The sequence below is a fragment of the Monodelphis domestica genome, chromosome 7 (assembly GCF_027887165.1).
Source record: "Monodelphis domestica isolate mMonDom1 chromosome 7, mMonDom1.pri, whole genome shotgun sequence".
Taxonomy (NCBI): domain Eukaryota; kingdom Metazoa; phylum Chordata; class Mammalia; order Didelphimorphia; family Didelphidae; genus Monodelphis; species Monodelphis domestica.
Genome location: NC_077233.1, coordinates 38,587,523 through 38,609,667, shown reverse-complemented (window position 1 = coordinate 38,609,667; position 22,145 = coordinate 38,587,523). Strand labels below are relative to the sequence as shown.

Sequence of the window (22,145 nt, the reverse complement as noted above, 5' to 3'; positions counted from 1 at the left end):
ATAAATGGAAGCCATTGATGACCTTGACCTCAATTAACACAATTCTTTCCCTTACCACCAAATCTCCATCATCTGGGGAAGCAGAGAAGGATGTACAAGCTCATGGATCTAAAGTCTGGGGACTCATTTCTACAAGAGCTACCTATTAAATGCTCACCTCCAGAGGGGGTTACCTGTGCTACACACAGGAGGACTTAATTGGTTAATATCATGCAGACATCTCAGAAGAAATGAAGCAAAGGTTTTAATTAATGTCTGCCACAGATGTCCACCTCCCCCCAGCCCCTACCCCCAATTGTAATGAATACTAAAGTCTGTTAAATCCCCAGGCAATGCTGAAATGTCACTTTCCTTGAATATAATTATAATTATGAATCCCCTTTAGTAAAAACCTTCAGAAAATCTGATGCTGCTGCCTCATTGTGGCATGAATTTGACCCTGAATTCTGGAAGGCTGTGCCATCCCAAGTACTGGCAGGTTCTATGAGGCTAGGAAGGCTTTACAAAGTGGTCCTGGGGGCAGACTGTGTCTGCTCTCTGAGAATCAGCCTAAGGAGGGAAATGCTCCTCAACAGTGAGTTAGTTGGCTAGTAGGTGTCACATTTTATTAGCCATGGACAACCATGTAAGAAAAGAATGTTTAAAGGTCTTCCTCTCTGTCTTCTCCCTCCATCCTTGACTATGCAGTGCCAAGGGTAGGGGTTGGTAAGAGGCAGAATAGAGGGCAAGAAGGTACTTTGGATTGTCTACGAACACTCACATGGCATAGAGACGTGACATTTTTGTCCAACTGATCAAAAATTGGTGTGGTATTGAAATAACTGAACCACAGTGATTTGACACTCTTGCAATAAATAAAGCTGGAAGAAAGGGGATGAAAAGGAAGTTGTAGCTAACTGCATGATTGGCTCCCAGTTCTGCTTGGAAAGGTAAACAAATTAGTTGGGGGAGCTGGTTTCATTGTGTGCCCAAAGGCAATAAGCAATATCATTTCATGGGACATTTGGCCATCTTGTCTTACAGTGCTTATTATGAGCATAAGCAAAAAGAATAGCATGAAGATAATTGGAGCTTAGGTTCCAGCATCTGTTGCAGAGCAGAAATTTTTTACAAAGAATTTGACAAGGATTTCCAAACAAAGTCATCGTATATTGTGACTTCATTGTGAAGGTTGGTGTAGAAGATGATGGTGAGAAAACGGAAAATTGGAAAATATGGTTTCAGTTTAAGTAGACAAGTGCTTGTAGATTATCTGGAAGCCTAGGGGTAGCCCAGAATAATACTGAATAAAAATATATGTTCATTAATAAAATGCTGTGGAGGAGAATGGTAGAACATTATAGCAAGTAATATTTTATTTTCATATAGAGTCTAAAGCAATGTGAGTATATTGTAGAAGCCATATCTGTTTTATGTAGGTTAGCTTGATCTTGTAAAAATAGCTGGGAGTCTGTTTGACATCCTTACCACCCAAGACACAAAAAAACCTGACTAGGGGGAGTTTGTGTCAAAAGTTGTTGATAGTTTTATTTCATTTTTAGTTTGGAATTCTCTCCCTTCCTTCCCATTAAGAAGGCAAGAAATACAATATCATTATACACATTCACGTATATATATGAATTAAATGCAAAATATATTTTATACTAGCTTTGTTTTTTTAAGTAAGTGAAATAAAATATACTTCCATCTAAATTCAGAATTATCAGTTCTTTCTCTGGAGATGGATGGTATTTTTCAACATGAATCCTATGGAATTGTGATTATTATATTGATTGGAGTAGCTAAGTCTTTTTGGGTTGATCATCAGTACAATATTGATGTTACGGTATATATTGTTCTGCTACTGCTCACTTTGTTTTGCATCGGTTCTTAAAAGTCTTTCCAGCCTTTTTTAGAAACCATCTTGTTCATCATTTCTTATAGCACAATAGTATTCTATCACAATCATCACCACAGATTCTTAAGCCATCCCCAATTGATGGGCATTCTGGCAGTTTCCAATTCTTTGCCACCACAAAAAAGCTGCTCTAAATGTTTTCATACATGTGGAACTTCTTCCTTTTTCTTTGATCTTTTGGGGATACAGACTTACTAGTGCTATTGTTGGGTCAAAAGGGATGCACGGTTTTTATAGACATTTGGACAGAGCTCCAAACTATTCTCCAAAATACTCAGACTAAGTTTCATTGATAGTTCATTAGTGTATCCATTTTTTTTGCATGTGTTTGTCCAAGATTTTACTTTCATTTCAATTGTTCTGTGGGGAACACATTTCTGATTTATTATGGTAGTCACCATGATGTCAATAGAGGCAATAGCATTGTTTTTTGTAAGTTAGAATCTTTTCTTTTTCATTGTTAGAAATTATATTTTTATCTCATTATTGATAAAGTTGGTTATATTGCATTTTGTGTTCCAAAAGGACCTTATTACATTCTAACACCTGAGCCTGAATTACTGGCTTAGCCAAGGTTAAGAATGGCATAAAATAAAGTGGGAGAAAAAAGTTTTCATAGAGTTTGATTTGACACCTAATGAAGGTCTCAGTTCCAAGAACATATATAAATAAAGCTAGCGGGAGGACATCTAGTAGATAGAAAATGGAAAAGATGGGTCATTGTTTATGTAATCATTTATCTTTCTAGGGAATGAGAGTGGAATGCCCACAGATGTTTCCTGACACTTCCATTCCTTATCTGCTATACATGAAATGAAATGGCCTTTGAAGATATAGTCAGAAAAAGTAGTCAAACAAGAACAGAAACATCAAAGAAATAAATATAGAAGGCGATGCAACTTTGAAAATAATGAGGGACTTGTTTTACAAGATACCTTGAAGAAGGGCAGAAAGAAAAAAAAAACTGGAAAATCATAGACCAATTTGAAATTCTACACTAGGAAAGTAACTGAGAGGTCATCAAAAACAATCAAACAAGATTTCTACTTTTCTTTAATCTAGGCACATGGTTATATATCAGTTTAGGAAACTGATGATGTGGAAATTCCCTCTACTAGGACAGATAAGTACCTACTTTGCTATATGTATTTTTAGGGAGTTGTCTGTCCTATCAAGAGCATAAGGGCTTGCACAAAGCTAAAAAGCCAGTCAGTGTCTAAACTTGGACCTGTTTTTAGGTCTTCTTATGTCTGAGGCTGGCCTTATATCCACTATATACCTGAATGTCACTCCTTATATTGAAAAAAAGGATTATGAGTTGGATATAAACAGTGTCAGTGGTATACTTCATGAAATAATGGAAGAAAACAACTGAGCTTTCACAGACCATTTGCTGGTGAAAACCATATCCAAAGTTACATAATTGACTGAAAGATGCAGAGGATACAAGATCTTTAGTGTTTATTGTTTCTCAAGTACAAAAGGAAAAAAAAAGCCACGTACAAACAAAAAATAAACTATTTCATTCAATATAACAAAACATAATCTTAAAGGCTCTCCATCAAAAAGATGATAAGATCATAAAAGGATCCTTGATAAATGCAGCCACAGAAAGAACTCAGTTCAATAACCTTCCAATGATTAATGTCAGTCAAGGTATAAAATGGAGTGACTTATGTCCTCTACTCTCCCCAGAGGAGATACTGTACCAAACTCTAGTGGAAAATAATGGAAGAACATTCATTAAGTGCTTCCTCTGTGCCTCAGGCTGCCCTAAGTGCTAGGGAGACCTGTAGTAAGTGAGGTATCCTTTACTCACATGGAGTTCATGTGGAGTTCATATTCTACCTTGGGGAGACAAGATATACAGAAGAGTTTAGTGAGTTCAGGGCAACTAAAAAAATCTGGTGGTCTTAGGACATAGGAACTGGGTGAATTTAGGTTAAGGCTATCCTGATGATCCACGTTTGTTACAAATATTGAAACACCATCTCCAAAAGAAAAAGGTTGGGAGTTGTGGTAGAGGATGGAGAGAGAGAGAGAACTTGTAAATCAAGATAAAAAAAAAAACAATGGAGACCTATCTGTCGTTCAAAAGAAGGAGTTTCCAAAATGGAATGTTCCCAGGAGTTGGCAGTTGAGATGACCAGGGGGAAGGGACTGGACTTGGAGTGACTCTCTCTCTGGAAGTTGGAAACCTGGCTGAAAGGACCCTTGTAGGGCTAACTTGGTTTTGGGCTTCTCTGGCTTTGGACAGTTGAAGTTGACAAGAAAGAGAAACTTGGCTTTTGAGTTGGTGGTCTATTTAAGAGTTGCACTGGCCAGGAGAAACCGATAGACTTTGAATTTTGTTTTTCTCTGGGGTTGAAGCTGAGAAAGGAGACAAGCCAGTCTGAAGGAGAGGTTTTGAACTTTGTTTCTTTCTGGGGTTAAGCTGAGAAACCTTGCTGATTTTGAAGAAGAAAGAAGATTAAAAAAAAAAACTGTTGTCCTCCATCTCTGACTGACCCTCTGTCACACTTGTGACTTCCCAAACCCTCAATTTTCCCTCATTTAGATTAGGGACATCCTCATCCCTCTCACCTCAGTTTCCCATCCTGTTATCCCAATAAACCCCTTGACTTGAAAGAGGAAGAGAAAAGAGTATCTTTATACTTCACTCAAGGGTGGTGGTGGGGGAATTGAGAGGAGAAGGTGGCAGGAAGAAGAGGGTTGGAGAAGGGAGGGATTAAAGGGGGGAGGAGAATAGAAAAATATACTGATCCATCAGCCATCAGTAGGGATCAGTAGGCAAACCCCAGAGCAGACCCCAGAGCATTCCCTTATAAGCAGTTCCCCTGTATACCAGCATTCCTGTGTGGCAACATTCCTCAGCATTTCTCATTTCTACTTCCATTACAAATAAGCAGCTTCAGGTTCTTGTAGAAGCTCTCTAGTCACCAGCCAGAGGACAGCAGTCATTGCAACAAGAAACAGTTTCCTCACAGTTTACCTTTTCTATTTCAATAAGTAATAGTTTTCCTCAGTTTACTTATTCTATTTCAAGTGGCAATACAGAGATACATAGTGGCCATAGTTACCTTTGTGAAGATTAAATTTAACTCTCCCCTGATCATAACAATGAAATTAATTGGGGAAGACAGAGGAAGACAGGAAGTGACACAAGAGAAAATGTCTTTAAAAGGGAGTGACAAATTCCTGAAAGGAGTTCAATTCTTCATGCTTTCGAGTTGAGGCTGGTGAAGAGAGTCAGAAGGATTTGCTGACTGGACCCAAGACCCTGTTCCTTTAGACTGACATGTGGTGAGTGAAAAGCTGACTCTTAATTGCTGGATATTCAGAAGGGACTAAACTCAGGAGAGACCTATTCTCTTGAGAGAGATTCCTTACATCCCCTGGGCTTCAGCTACAAGGGTCAAGGCCCCTCCAATTAAGAACTAACTCTCCCTGCCCAGGGGCAGGGAGTAAATTAATTAGAGTTTAGGCTAGATATCTTACCTTATCCCCTCTCTGATTTCTTATTTGACTCTTTCTACATTTTGTAAATAAATTGTAAATAAAATCTTTTTGGAATTAATTAAATTCCTGGCAACCACATTCTTAAAAAATCCAGTCCAACCCTTTTATAAATAACCACTTTTCCTCCTCACACCTACAAGTAAGTGTCCTAAAGCATATCATGGGGTAATTTGTGATGAGAACAAGAAGTGGGCAAAGTGAGCAAGTAATAACAGGCAGAGAGTTAATACCCTCCAATACCTGCCCCCCAAAAGAAGTCCTAAAGGCAAGTCTCCAAGTGCTGTTCTCAAGGGAGGATGCAAAAACAAGGTTCACAGGATAAGAATGTGAAAATGAACTGATACACAATATCATCCTATCATAGATTTGGAGCTTAAAATCCATCAAATTCATCCTCATTTTAGAGAGGTGGAAACTGAGACACACAAAGGTCATATAATTAATAAGTAGCAGAGCCAGGGTTGGGACATAGGTTTTCTGACTTTATGATGCTAGAATTTTTTCTACTGTATCTCCATTGAGATTTACAGTTGTTGGAACAGTGAGAGTATAGATAATGTACATATGAAAATTCCCACTCTTTCATCTGGAGAGACCACTTTCCATGAACCCACTGGTATATTACCATAACTCTGTCACAGAGAGAATCAAGTGAGACTTGAAGAATTTGAGGGAGAAGGAATCACACATGGCCCAGCTTGGATGGGTAAAGTGAAATCCATTTACTTAATGGCAAGAAACAGCCCTACATTCAGACATGAAAACTTGGTGGGAAGCTAATCTAGTACCTTATCTGCTCAGTTGGAGCTCCAACTCACTTCTAGCTTATGACACCCATGGCAACAGGGTACTATGTCTTTATTACAAAATTCGGGGAAAGATGGAAAGCTGCCCTCAACCACAATGCATCCTTGCTTACTATTGTCACTTATATACTTTAATCAAGCTTGGCAGGTACTTCTGCTCAAAAAGTCCTTATGTAAATGATCACCAAAATTATTATTAGTTTCCATTTTTAAAGAAATCATAGACTGTCAGAGCTGGAACAGAGCTTAGAGGTAATCTAGGTCAATACTCTCTGAAGGATGAATTCCTTCCCCTGGCAAATAGTTATCTGAACTTTGTTTGAATACCTCCAGTGACAGGGAGATTGCTACTACCCAAAGCAACCTCTTCATACAAGGGCAGCCCAGATTGATGGTATCTAAATGTTTTGTGGAATTGTATAAATATAGAAATAATTTCCCCTTATACCATGAAATGAATGGAAAATAAAAAACAAGTTCTATTCCCTGGGACCTGGAACTCTGATAAGTGGATTTTTGTCTTCTCTTGCCCATAACCAGTTCATCATCACTCCATATCCTTGGCCATATCCAAACTATACTACACCAAACCATATAATGCCCATAAACTAAAGTTCTCACTATTACAAACTGTAGTCTGAATTATTTAAAGAGAGGTTTCCCCTTTAAATGTTGCCTTACTATTTGAATCTAAGCATTTTGGATAGCAGAAACTGCCTGGCTTATTTGTAATTTGTATGCCCAACATTCCAGACACACAGTAGGTACTTAACAAGTACTTTTCCATTCATTCATCCCTGTGGCTTAAAACTCCATTGTGAAAGCAACAATAGACAATTAGGAGTGACAATATTTAGAAATCCAGTACCAATGAAGTTTCTTATTATTTTTTTTGTTCTTTAGTAAAATTTTATCACTACCTTTTGTTTTTATAATATCTATATTTTCAACTATTTTTATCTTTCAGCCCCTTTCCAGAGATTTATCTCTTACAAAAGCAACAACCATAAAATACTTCAACAAAAAGAACCATCATATGCAAAATCTATAAATATGTCTCTACTTTGAGGAGACAAAATAGAACACTCTGATTAAAGGAAGGGTAGATAAAACAACCTTTTCTGCCCCACCTCTCCACCTTAAGCCAACAAACAAACAAAAAAAAAAAACCTACCACACATGCATTTGAGCTATGTGTACTATTCTGACTTTGGTTAAAAAAATGTATCACCCAAATTCCTCCTTTTAGTATATTTGGTATGTTACTAATGGTCTCTGGCTCATGCCGATAGCTTTGATAGATATAAATCATATGTGAGCCAGCCCACGTACCTCATTCTGTTTCTAAATTGTAAGGCACTATTTTCTTTTATATCCTCTTAACGCTCTCTCTGTGGCCCTCTTTCATTAACGTGGTGTTTAAGGAAGGCTTTGAAAACAAGGTGAACCTTTAAAGTTCTCTGTGAAAGACTCTTTTCAGTCGATTTGAGCTCTGTTTTAATAGCACTGTCTTCCCATCATCAAGATGATGATCCAAGATGCCCACTGAATTATAATTAGTCCCCAAATAGATTTTTTGGAAAGAAATCCCCATGAATTGATGGTTGTTGAATATAGCAATTTAAATAAGCTGTGACCATAAACTCAAATGACTGTCATCTCCCCCCCAAGATTTGTCTGCCACTTAATATGATGTGATGGCAGAGAGACCAATGAAACAGAGGTGTCACTGATCTCTGCTTATAAATCTTGATGTCCTCAATGTTTTTACAGATAAACTTATTTTAAATCATCTCGTCTATTGCAGCATCCTAAATCTTGGATTGCATTTCATTTATCCCATTTAAATCTTGACAGTTTATCAGAATGTGCATGCACAAGTCCTAGAAACAGACTTGAAATATTCTTTGTGCTTTTTTATTCTTTTAACCTTGATCACTGGATTTTAGATTTATTGGAGCTGAAGGTTGACTAACAAGTATAAAGACTTAAAAAATCCTTTTTAAAGAGTATGCAGAAAGTGATTCAATAAGGTCAATTGAGAAGAAAAGATAAGGTAGAATCCAATTTTATTCCATATGCAGTTAGTTATTTAAACACTGTCTTAGTGGTAGGCATTATGCTAAACAAAGAAGATAGAAAGACAAAAATGAGACAATATTTATGGTCTGTTGAGGAGAAATGACAAGCAATTAAAATTATAGATTTGATAATTAGGGTGTGGGAATAAGGGGATTATTAACTGAGATAATCCTGATTGGCTTCAGTATGTGACAAGGAAATCACTTTAAAAGACTGATATATATTAATTTAAGGTCGCCAAGGAAATTTCCAACATTTATAAGTCTAAGAAATTTTAAGGTTTACAAGTACCAGTTGGTACTTGAGGTTATCTCTAGATCAGCAGCTCTACTCAAGGGATTTGTAAAATTGAAAGAGAAAAAAATAATATAATATGATATGAAATGATTCAGTAGAATATATCATATATAATATATTCTATTCACATATAATATATTCTATTGTATCATATATTATATTTATATAGTGTATATATTTTTCTACTCACCTTTAACTTAAATTTAACATTTCCCTCAATTTTGAATGCAGGGGGAAAAAGCACTGCAGAATTAGGATCTGGGACCTCCTCATTGTGAGAATTAACATAAGCCTGTACCCCTTTTCTTTCTTTTCATTAGTATTTTACAAATGTACCTATTTCTATCTATATTATATATATATATATATTATTAGATAATACTAAGGGAACTAACATTCTAACAGTATAATGATAAGTTACTGGCATTTTAACAACTAACACACAGGGCAAGATTAGATAAATCAGTTGAAATTCCAAATAGATTAGGATATTATGGATAGCATATTTAACATAGATTAAGTTACATAGTAATGTTAGGAATGGATATTGTTTATAAAACTTTTACTTAGGCTATAATAGTTCATTAGGAAATAAGGAAGTTATATTGTTGTTTAAATGGGTATTATTGTTTTTTATTTATTCAATATAATATATATTATAATATATTATTGTGTTTTATTTATTCAAAATCATATTTCTGTATTGTACTTCTGTGTTATGACCTACTCCACTCTCCTTAATCCCAAATCTTAGAAGAGGGTTAGATAGATTAGAATAGTAAAGATAGACTAGGATTTTTTATTTTGGGGGGTTGTGGAATACTTTAAAATAGTATAGTATCATAGCTTAGACAGTTAGAAGAAATTAGAAAATAAGAGGTAAGTATGAGAAAAGGAATGCAGAATTCCTGGTTGTAATTCGGGCAGACAGAAATGGGGGTTTGTAAATGAAATATTATGGGCAAAGAAAAATGGATCTGCAAAGCAAAGGAGCTCAGAACTTTTGGAGCACAAATCATGGGGGGAGGGGAGACTGTTCCAATGGAACCTTGAAGGAAGCAGTTAGGAAGCTCCAGCTGCCTGGGACTTCACTTCTTGGCTGTTTTGGCATGAAGGTAAAGACAGACCCCCTTCGTCTCCTCTCTGGCCATTGCCTGCTATCTATACTGTGAACAGAAGAGATATTGGTTTTGCCCAGAAGACACTTGTCAGCAGTGCTGTGTAAACCTCAAATTTCCTTAGACTTATAAATGTTGGAAATTTCACCATTGGGATATTTCATACTTGGAAAATTTCTTACTGATAGTCTATTGGAATGGGAACCCCATTGGCATGGGAGGTTCCTTCTCTTCCCTTCTTAAGATTACTTTAGGACAGAAACCCTTTGCTGAACAATGGAAAGGACTTTGACCTATGCTTGAGCATAGAACAGGAATTTCTTTGAGTCTTGATTGATTTTAGAATTGATACAATGGAGATACTTGGAATAAATCTCCACCCTATTCAGTCCTAATAGGATTGAGTAAGGGCTGCAGCCTAGATCAAAATTTAATTATTCCAATCTCTACCCTACTCAGGTTAACAGGATTTAGAAAGGGCTGTAGCAAAGGAGTAAAGATTTAATCATTTGAAAATATGACCTTCAACAGACATGTGCAAAAGCCAGAAACCTCTGGGCGGTCCTGGGTTAAGCTAGAGCCTCCATTGGCACAGGGAAATTGATGAACAGTGATTGGTAGATGGGAGAAAGGAGGGGAGGAACTTGGATGGTTTCCTTAAAGATAGGGGGTCTGAAGACTCCAGGGAGGTTGTTGAGGTTTTGGTCGGGGTGGTTCCTGGGCTCTGAGAAGGCTTGCTCTGAAGGAAGCTGAAGGTGGGGGCCTCTGAGACTGTTTCTCCATTTTGGTCACGTGAGTAATAGGGACTGATCTCCTTTCTTTGCCCCAGTTATCTAAGGGCTTGGGCCTTTTGGCCCAGCCTAAACAGAAGGGGTATTTAAGCCCTATTCCCTTCTCTCCCTTTTTTCTCTCTCTCTATCTCTAATTCCTTTCTTACTCCTATTGTAATTAAACTCCAAAAAAGGCTGACGGCTGACTTGAGTTTTTCATTTAGGAATTACATAGCTGATTCCTTGGCGACCTTAAATTAATATATATCAGTCTTTTAAAGTGATTCACTTGTCACAGCTGTAATATCTACCCTTAGGGGAAGATAATTTTGCTTTCTGAATTGACTTTATTTCAAATCCTTCAATCAACAAAATAACTTGGGAATTAGGGAGACCCTAATTTCCCTCTTTTCCCCAATCTCATTTCAAATCCTTCAATCAACAAGATAACTTGGGAATTAGGGAGACCCTAATTTCCCTCTTTCCTCCAATATCTTCTTACCCCCTATTCCCAAATAATAAAAATCCTTTAGTTAAAGTACGAGTTGTGGGATTTGGTTATTAGTGGGAAAATTTTCAATTTACCATCTGTGAGAAGATCTTCTTCTAGACAGTTGGGAAGAAAGAAACAGGAAGTAGTGTAGGGGAGGGTCTCAAGATTCAGTCTCTTTCTTTGGCTTACTTCCTGGTGCAACTTCTCTAAAATTTCCCCCCACTCTAATTCACCAAGTTTCCTTATTTACTACCCTTGGCACCCTAATATCAGCCTTGGATTTGAAAGGACAAGTTTCATCTTGAGTTTGAAAATAAGCCATTCTCTAATTGAGGTTGCAAATCAACCCCACCCTTTGATTGAATTAAGAACAAAGGGTGATGTTTTATCTGTCAACAAACTACTTAAGAGAAGGGGGATGAATTCAGTTTTGGGGGGACACCAGAAGTCCTCTTAGTTCCCTGCTACTTGGAATACCCATCTCTGATCAGACTGAGATTTGGTGAGTGTACCACAACCAAAGGTCTCAGGAAAGGGATGTCATGAGGAACATAAAATTGAACTGGGGAAAGGATGTAGATCTCTTTGCTCTCAGACTCAAAGTGAGAGGAGGTGGCAAGCGCAGCACTAGTGAGAACATAGTCTGGTCCCTCCGCCAAGGCACTCACCCTCTGTTTGACTCAGTTTCTTCAAATTGAAAATGAGGATATTAATACTGTGAGGCTGTGAGAGCAATTAGCACAGGCCCTGACACATAGTAGATCTATATAGTTATTCACTTCCTCATATCATATTATAGTTGTATTGATATCTGAAAATATTGTTTGTATTCATTATTACTTCAAAATTACAATAGTTAGTATAGTTAATCATGTTGCTATATATATATATATATATAATACTCCAAGTTTGTTTATAAACATTTCTTTGACTATATTTCATTGTAATTGACTTTCTTTGTGATTCTATGAATTTTATTTTATTTATTTAAAAGCATTATTGTAAGAAAAGAGCTATAGGCTTCACCAGACTGCCCAGTAAGGTCGCATGTATATACATAGATATACATACACAGACACATGTTTAAGAACCCCCTCCTCTAGACTACAGGAGCATTTTCAGGCAAAATCTATTAATTGGTTCATTCTGATCAGCAAAAAAAAAATAAAATAAAAAAGGATAAATTCAATCCAGTTTGAGTGTCTTAAAACATTCATACTAAAAAATACCTGGAAATTGTGTTGAGGGCAATTAATGGAAGCTGTGTCATTGTGATGGAGAAGATATTGATTAACAGCATTTTGTGACAATAGAATTAAACTGAGAAATTATTAACCTCCGACAAAATTTATACAGTTTCCTTTATCCTCAACCATTTTGGGTCCAAACTTGTGACATCATCAGCCTGGAGATCGTCTGGTATAGAAGTGTTTTCAGGTGTTGCTTTGGTGTTAGTAGTAGTCTCTCGGTGACAGAGAATGACAATTGTCTTTGTGCATTATCAGCTATTGATGTACCCTCATGTGGCTTTGGAGTCCAAAGACTGAGGCGCACAGTGTGTGGCACATGGGGCCTGGGACGCCAGTTGTTACGGGAGGTGCGGCTGTGGCCTGGTGGCGGCGTTCATGCGCAGCAGCAAGACGTCGACGTCGCTCATCCTCAAAGGTGGTGGCGGCCTGGTGAATATGGGTTCGCCAGCTGCTTCTGTCAGAGGCAGCGAGTTCTAGTTGCTTTGGTGTCATGCCAGCCCACTTCAAGTTGGACTTTAGCTGATCCTTGAATCTTCTCTTTGGTCGGCCTTGTTTCCTGAGTCCAGCTGACAGTTCACCATAGAATACCTGTCTTGGTGTTCGCTGTGGGTCCATGCGGATGATGTGTCCAGACCATCGTAGCTGGGCTTTGAGGACCAGGGCTTCGATGCTGGTGGAGTTGGCTCTGTCGAGGACTTCCTGGTTGGTGATTCGGTCCTGCCATCGGATCCTCATGATTGACCGGAGGGAGCGTTGGTGGAATGGCTCCAACTGTTTCATGTGCTTCCGGTACAGTGTCCACATCTCACAGCCGTACAGGAGCGAGCTGAGGACCACTGCGGTGTACACTTTGAGCTTCGTCACAGTGCTTACACTGCTGTGTTGCCCAAGTCCTGGCTGGCCTTTTGGATCCTGGCATTAATCTTGTGGTCTAGGAACCCATCGTTAGCGATGGTGCTGCCCAGGTACTTGAAAGTGTTGACCTTAGAAAGCTGCGTGCCGTCGATTGTAATGCACGGCTGGTTCGTTGGCCTCCCTGGTGCAGGTTGGAACAGCACCTCTGTTTTGCTGAGGCTGATAGTCAGGCCAAACAGTTTTGTTGCGGTAGAGAACCTGTCCACAATGGTTTGGAGATGATTTTCTTGGTGGGCCACAAGAGCACAGTCATCTGCGAAGAGAGCTTCCAGGATGAGTCTCTCTGTTGTCTTTGTTTTTGCAGTCAGGCGGCAAAGGTCACATAGTGAGCCATCCAGCCAGTATTTGATGTAGACGCCCAGGTCTAGATCCATCACAGCATGCCATAAACTTGGTTACAGTGATCTAAAAGCAGGGATGTATTATTATTTAACAAATGAATCTTTAATAGTTACCAAATTTTTATCTTTATTTTTTAGGGAATATTGGGAAACTGAGGCAGGTAGAAATTAGTTTCTCTCTGCAAGGAGTATTATATTTTTTTGAGGTTTATTAAGGATTAAGGATTAAAGAAAAGACAGGATAAGAAACACATGCCCAGGCCAGAGTGGCCTAGACAAAACCTCACCTACATTAGGGAAAGAGCCATGTCTGCTCCCAAAATGGAAGTCCAAAAAAGCGAGGCCTCAGAAGCCTTTGAATCAGCTTAAATACCTTCTCGATCTCGGCCCAGGTGAGATTACAAGGCATTCTGGGGAAGTGGAGCAAAGGCTCATGGGATTGTAGTCCAGTATTCGAGTCTATTTTTTACAACAGGGACAAAAAGCGAACAGTACATTCTTTTAGGTTTCATCTGCCTTCTTAATGTTTTATCCATCACTTTCTTAAGTCTAAAAAATCAAGAAAATGTATGAATTTTAGATTATACTCCACCCTGCTTGGTGTTTAGAATTCTAGCAATCAGGAATGTATACACTCCCCACTTAAGGATGGTCTATGACATGTGTGTGCTAGCAAGTGACAAATCAGAAAAGATGAAAAGACTGACTGACACCCTGGGCTATCCAAAACCAAGTTTAAGCCACCATTGGTACATGTGAGATACAGGAAGTGATATAAAGAACTGCCTTTATATTTCACGTCACTTCCTGTGAGAGGGTCTTTGGGCTTTTGGTGGTGGAACTTGGCTTGGAGGAGCTGCAGCATGAGACCTCAAACTGCTTCCCTTAGACTGTCACATGGTAATTGCAAGGCTTGATCCCCTTTCCCTGGCTTTCCAAAGGTATCAGTCTCCAAAGAGGTCCTTGATCTTGGAGGAGACCTCGTGGCTGGAAGCGGAGCTAGATTTAATCTTCTGGGAAGTCGTCTTGGCTAAGGCCTTTGAACTCCCCCTGGCTAAGACCAGGCTGGAGCAGATCCTCCCCCTCTGTCTCTCTCATTCTTTATTTCTACCTTCTATTGTAAATAAACCACCATAAAATTTCATTCTGACTTGAGTATTTCATTGGGATTTAGAATTTAAATCCCTGGCGACCACTAAAAATATATATTCAGTCTCAATCCTAAAAATTTACCCTTAACAAATAACAAATCAAAACTATTTGCCAAAAGCTGACAATGAAAATTTCACAATACTCTCTGGTTCAAGCTGGTCCCAGTATAGCCCTTCCTGGAGGCATTAAGATATTCAGTGACTGGCCTAGGGACTGGCTTAAACCAAGGTCTCCATGACTGCAAAGCATGCTTTTGATCCTTTCTGTCATGCTGACTTGCACCCTCAAAACACTCTTGTTCTATGGATTTAGAAGGATAAAAGTGGTGGTGAGTATAAGGGGGGGGGGGTAGCTTCTCTTAGATTTTTCATTCACTCAAACATTCATTGATTAAACATTTATTAAGAGTCTACCATATGAGAAACTCTGTGCAAGGTGCTGGTAGAGATAATATACTGATAAATAAATTATGATGCTTCTTCTAAGAGCTCATGTTATTCCCAGAACTCCATAGCACCATGTTCTATCATAGAGAAGTGCATGAAACTAGAGAATCCTGTCCCCTTTCCCTATAGCTTTTCATTTTGGGCTGAGGATGCTATTTAAGGGCACACCTAAATCTTTTAAAATTACCCCCAGAAGGAAGAGCATTATGGTATATCATCAGTATCTCATTTGGTTGAAGCCCTCTTTCCATTGAATTCACAAGTACATATTTATTTATTGGTTAGATTTAAGTACCCTATCTCCATTAGAGCTAGTGATTTCTTTCCAATAAAACCTTGAAAAGTGTAATTTCCTCCCTTTTTCCTCTATTGTTTCTCTTTGCATTAACCTTCTGCAGAATCCTGTGAGGCATTGCTATGTCACTGACCCTTGGAGAAGATCCGGTTACCTTGAGTTTAATTAAAAGGAAAGCGATGGTCACAGGGGCATTTATTATTTTTAGCAAATATAAAAGGCTTCTAATATTCTGGTTAATGTTTTGTGACTATCGACCAGCACTAATATAAATAAAGCAGTTGAACTGTTAAGCCTCCTGTGTATATAGAAAGAATTATAGTTCCTTATCAAGGAAAAAAATAATAAAATTTCTTTCTGGTGCCTCAGTGTGCCTTGGAGATGACCTTAGGTTCCCCAAAGCTAGACCATTAGAGTACTAGCACCTACAGGGCCTCCTGAGTGGCAAAGACTTCAGAAGTGGAACTGGTAGAAAATTGTAGGTCTGATGTCCAAGGTTCAGCCCTGTGATATTTGGGTTGACTCATTCCTAATTTTACCACCAGTGCCAGGTGATAGATCCTATAATCACAGTAACTCTCAAAATTGTATCAAATCACAGAAGAGGAAGATTAAATTGGCATCCACTGAAGGAATTGCCCATATTACCAAAATCACAGATTCTTGATATGTTGAAGAGATAATAAAACTGTATCAAGAGGGAATACCATGTGGATGAAAAATTCTTCCTGTCAAGGCAAAGATTGGATCGACAACCTATAGACTTGATACATAAGTATGTGAATTTATTTATGTCTATCTATCTCTATCTATATATATCTAGCTCATCTATTATCTATTGTACTATAAAGGGAGGTTAATTTGTACTAGAGTGGTTAAGACTTTCAGTATAGAGAGGGGGAAAGAGTGGAGAGGAGAACCTCCCTTCTCAAAGCAGGGTACAGGAGAGACAGCTGGTTTAGGGTTGGCTCAGAGAGAGGAGAGGGGGGTTGAAGATTTTCCCCCTTCTGCCTTCCCTCCTTAGCTGCTCTCCCCAATTCGCTCTTGTCGCTCTTGCCCACCCCCCCCACTACTAGAGACCAAAGGGTCTCCCCTTGATCTGTTCACTCACACATTGCTTGGGGAAAAGTTAACTCTTTTAATGTCAACTCAAGGTAATACAAAGGAATAACTAGCATGGAAAGAATGGGAAAGGGAAGTGGAGAAAAGGGGTCCCTGTCCCTATCTAAAACCCCTTTTTCTCCCTCCTCAAGTTTGGGGTAACACTGGCCTTGGCAGCCTAAGCCCCCTGAGAGAAAGTCAGGTTGACTCACCACTGGGCAACAGGAGCTGAGGTAAAGTCTGCTCAGGTTTCTCTTCAGAAAGTCCCTTCATTTGGGAAGTGTTGGGGGTGGGGAGAAGATTTCCAGTCACTAGCAGGAAAAGTGGGCAACTCTCAGGAAAAAGTCTTTTCCCACCTTCTGTCTTCAGCTTCTCAAGACTGAGAGAGCAACTCCTCCACCTGCCAAAGTCTTCTCTTCTCCTCGGCCCCCTCCTCCATTGAGGATAATCAGTTTCACACACTCTTTGGCCTGGCACTTTTCTTTAGTGCCAACCTCTGTCACACTATCTATCTTTATCTGTATCTCTGTATGTATGTGGATGCACATATATATGCCCTTGTATATTCAGTGCTGAGTTCTCTCTTTAGAGACTTTGGAGTCCATGGTGTTGCCTTTCAGTCAGAGGGATCAAACTGAGAGGATTGGTAGTGTTAGTGAAAAATAGTAGGTGCTTAATAAATGCTTGTTTTCTTGACATGAGTAAGAAATTTGCAACAAATCACCAACAAGGAATATCAAAGGCAACCTAGAGTGAGGATGGCATGAGTTTAATCACATATCAGTAATATGGTCCACCCACTAAAAGTGGGTAGAACTCATCTAGTTCCCAAGTATTATCACAAGAGAAAGTGAGGATGGCTCCCAAAACTTTTAGCAGAAAATATTTCTGATGAATATAAGGGAGACTTTGGACAGGGTGGAATGGGAAGCCTAACCCATTTGAGCATTTGAATTTTGAGTATTATGTTGACCTCTCTCAGAACTAATTAAATTGAATTACTAATTAGATTTAGGCTTGGTATTTCACAGGAAGCTAATATCTACAGCAAGGAAGAACAAATTTATCAATCAAATAATTCATTGTCTATTGTTCTGTTTGTATTTGTATTTTAAAGATTAATTATTTAAGCAGTTTTGCTTTGATAAGAATAAATGAAATTGCAAAATTCCAAGTTCTTTTAGTGCTTTCTTGTAAGGATCCGAAACTGGGCTCATACTGCATTGAGCCAAAATAATTTAATGAATAAACTTTGAGAGAGTATTATAATCCAGGAATTTAATAATTGCTCTTTCCTGATTTAAAATTAATAATTATTTTTAGTCTTTAAGAGGCACTCTTGTAGAGATGCAGTCATGAAGTCTAGAATGTTTGAGTTCAAATCCTACTCTGTCACATACTAGATGTGTCACTCCAGGCAAGTCATTTAACTTTTCAGTGTTCTAGGCAACTCTTCTCTTAGATACAGAGCAGGTACCCATTTCATTGATACTTTCCTCCCCTGAAAGTTCTGTCTGCCTAGGAAATCACAGATCTAGTCCTCCTGTCTTTAGTTACCAACTTCCCAGTTATTCAAGCTCATACCCCAAAGTCTTTGTTTATTCTTATCTTTTCTTCCTCTTCACCCTCATAAGCAATCATTTTCCAAGCTCTGTTATACCACCTCAATTTCTTTTCTGTCTCTTGCCTTCTTTGTAGACATATGATTGGAAATCTTGGTTAAGCTTTCATCATTTCTCACCTGATCTGTTGAGCTAGCATCCTAAATGACATTTCTCCAGCAGCTTCTCTCCTTTCTTCTGAAGGCAAACTTCTGCCCCTATCACACCTCTCTCCTCATTAAGGCTTTCCCTGGCCATTTGATAAAGGAGCAACTCTTTTGTCTATCTTTGAACACTCTTTGTAATCCAGCATCAATTTACTTCCCCAGTCTAATTCAGAGATTGTTCCCTTTCACATAATCTATGTTCTAATGAATCTGGGTCACCTACATTTGGATGAATCTGGAATGTGATTGCCTTCCTCTTAGTATTTACAAAAACTGCACCCCCACCCCATTCCCTTTTTCTCCCTCCCTCTGGAAAACACTTTAACACTTTTAATTCTCAGTTTTCAGAATCCTTATCACTTTCCTGCCTCAGTTCAGGTGTCTCCTATTTCATTAAGCTTTTTATTTGAACTCTACCTCCTATCTATTACTAGTAAATCATTCCCACAGAGCAGAAAATGTTCTGTTCTTCTCCCCAAATATTCCTAGGATACTTTGTTGAATTCTTTTTCACATCTTTATTTCCCAACTCTGTATTTTACTTTCCTTGTAGTATACTTTCCTCCATTCCTGTCCCATTCCCTCCTTCTAGAATTAATCCCACTGAGGGCACGTTCTATTTTATTATGTCTAGGACTTCCAATTCATTTTTCCAACAAGTATCTCAGAATCTCTTTCTATATGAGGAATTCTTAACTTGGGGTTGATGGATCCCTCTTAGATTCCAGAGAAGGAATTAAAAAATTAAAATTAAAAGTATTTTCTTTAAACTGTAACATAGAATTTACTTCTATTATGAATTTTAAAACCATACACACATACACATTATTCTTAGAAGGAACACACATACATCACCAGCTTGCCAAAAGGGATCCATAGCACCAAAAAAGATAAGAAGTTTGTCCCTCTTCCACAATCTTCCCAAAACAGATTGAGAAAAGCTCAGAAAACATTGGTCTTCATTTTTTTTTTTTGCCATGGACATTGAGTGAGTGGGGAACTGCCCCCCTCCCCTCACAGTTCTACATGAAATTTCCTCTGAAACTCCAGGATTTAGTTCCCTCCCTCACCAAAATAACTTGAGTTTTGATTGTACTTATTATAGATGTATCCCTTGTCTCCCCACATAGAATGCAAACTCCTTCAGATCACGGACTGATTATTTTTGTCCTTATATCTATGGTGCTTAAAAAGTGCCAGGCACTGTTAGCCCTTAATGATCACTTGTTGATTGATTGACAGATACATAATAAATGTCCGTTGATTTGATGGACTCATTTCAAATATGTAATTTTTGTCTTCAGTTCTCTCATCAGCTGTGGCTGGCAGTTATACATATCTCATACACTGATCCCTTGTTCTTCCACAATCTTCCCAGAATAGACCAAGAAGAGCTCAGAAAATATTGAATCTGATAATTTTTTATCATTGTCATCCATTATTGCCATGGACACTGGGTAAGTGGGGAATAGATGCTTGCCTACATACTCTCCCCTCTTCCTCCAATACCACTCACAGAACCCAGTGCTCACTTAATCATTTACTCTTTGATCATAATTCCCAGTAAGTTCCCAGAATAGTTCATTCACTGTTACCTTTTCTTGTACAGACTTTGAGTCACTTCCGACCCTGATGTAATGGATGGAGTGTTGGATTGGGAACTAGGGAGACCTGAGTTTGAATCCTCCTTTAACACTTACTAGCTGTTTGATGTCCCCTTTCTGACTTGAATCAGTTTCTTCACCTGCAAAATTCAACTAAATAATGGCTACCTTACTGAGTTGTTGCCAGGCTGAAGTGAGAGGAAGTAAATAAAGTATTTTGCAAACATGAAAATGCTCCAACACTTCAGTTATTGTTATTATAGCAACTTCTGAATCAGAACTCATTGAGGAACAGCTCACACTTCCTAATCTACTCTGCCACACCTTCCTAATGGAATGCCATGTTGCCCCTTACTCCATCTCAAAAGATGAATTAATTGATTGGATTTGGAACTCATCCCTGGACCTGTGCCTGCCAGATCAGCTCTCCAGTGCAAACTCCCCCCAAAAGCATGCACACAGGTAGCCCCAGAATATGCTTCACAACCATTTTTGGGCATCATGCCCTTCAGTTTATTGCCAGGTCATATTCTATACATTTTTTAACTTGTTGCTCTGGGTTCAGTATATGGCAATCTTTTATTCCTGGGAGTTTTAAAAACTCTTTTCACTGGCCACCAATCCCCAAGATATGTTATTTCCCCCTACTCAAATGAGTGCAAGGACTGCCACACTTTTGTCCTTGTACCCCTCCAACATAGCACAATTCCTCACATATAATTAATGTTTTCATTCTTTCATTTCAATCACTGAACATAATTACTCAACTGAAAGTGATTACTCATTGAGACTCTTCTCACTTGCTCCACAATTTGCCTCAGATTCCTCTGTAAAATGGGAAGAATAATTTTGCTACCCCCCCAAAACTTGTGAGGACTAGATGAGATAACAATTGTACAGTACTTAGCACAGTGCTAACACATGATAAAATCCTATACAAATTTTAGCTATTAAGTGTTATTTGCTAATAGCTATAGCTTTCAGCCCATCCTATTTTTTTGTTTTTCATATATAGACTACCAGGAAAGCTAACACTGACCAATAGCATGACTACAATCATCTACCCAATGGGTGAATTCAACAAATGCCTACTATGTGCCAAGCACACTTCTAGGAAATTGGAATATAAAGACAAAAAAGAAATAGTTCCTGACATCAAGACATTTTCATTTCCCTGGAGGTAACACAACTCAACAGGAATTTTTATTTTGACCAAACTTATGATTTCATTGTTGTTAGGAATTCCCTGTAGTAATGCAAATCTGCAACTTTTCTACAATTTACAGTATCAGAGAATTGTCCAGGGCGCACAAGGTTATGTAAGACTTGAATTAATGTCCAATACTCCAAGTATTATATTTTGTAAAGTTTATCAATAATCATTTGAAGTAAAGGAATAAAAGGGAAATAGAAGTATAAAAACATAATTATCTAACCAAATAAAGACCACATGAATAGTTCTCTCACCTCTCCCAAAAAGCCTGCTTTACGGAGCTGAGATCACAAGAGGAGAGAGTGAGAGGCAGGGCCACCCAAAATTTATATCCTCTCTACAGTAGCAGATAATGTGAGAAGGAACATGGGATTCTGGGAATTGAAATTTTAGGGTTCAGATTCAGATTACACACTTAGCTGGGATGCTTGGGTACACATGGCCAATATGTATCAGAAGAGGTTCCAGACCAGTCCAAGTACCAGACCACATGGCTGCTCCAGTGAATCAGAACTAACGTGTGCTAGAGATTCCAATGGCAAAACCAAGGAAAAAGAGAACACTGAAGTTTGTTCTATGGGCAACATTAAGGTGATGGGTTTGACCTACTCATAGAGAGCCTGAAAGGGAGTCATATATAATCTGCCTGGAGAGATAGCTTGTTGTGAATGGCTTTAAATGAGAAATAGAGGCTTTTGTATTTTAAACAATTCAGGAAATATTTCTTAAGTGTCTACTCTGTGCCAGGAACTCTACCAAGCAGTGGGAATACAAAAAGAATTGAAACATTTCCTGCCCCCAAAGAGATATGTGCCCCCTACACATTTACCCTTTCTTTCCCATTTGATCTTAAAGTCTGCTCTGCTTCTGAGTTGTTTTTGTCCACTCACAAGTGATTCAAAACAAGTATTTGTTGAGTCTCTCTGGTGTAACAAAACTACAAAGCTGTGGGGATAAAACAGGACCTTATCATATTTACCCTACCCTAAAGGATTTGGTCATCTTACTGGGGAGATGAGGCATAACCACAGGAAAGGACTAGAGAAGAATTCAAAATCAGACCTAATTGAGTGCCCCA

The 22,145-nt window shown here is 38.5% G+C and overlaps 1 protein-coding gene across 2 annotated transcripts in view; it reads left to right on the top strand.

Annotated features, from left to right (window-relative positions):
• The window catches only part of CNTN3 (contactin 3), a 453,041-nt gene that overhangs the window by 121,957 nt on the left and 308,939 nt on the right, over positions 1–22,145 (top strand). Inside the window, exon 1 of one of the 2 annotated variants that reach the window (XM_056804435.1) lies at positions 9,419–9,716. The exons of the other annotated variant lie outside the window; for it this stretch is intronic. The gene's annotated coding sequence lies outside the window, so the exon portion shown is untranslated. Of the gene's footprint in view, positions 1–9,418; positions 9,717–22,145 lie in introns of those variants that run through there. 2 annotated transcript variants of the gene reach the window in all.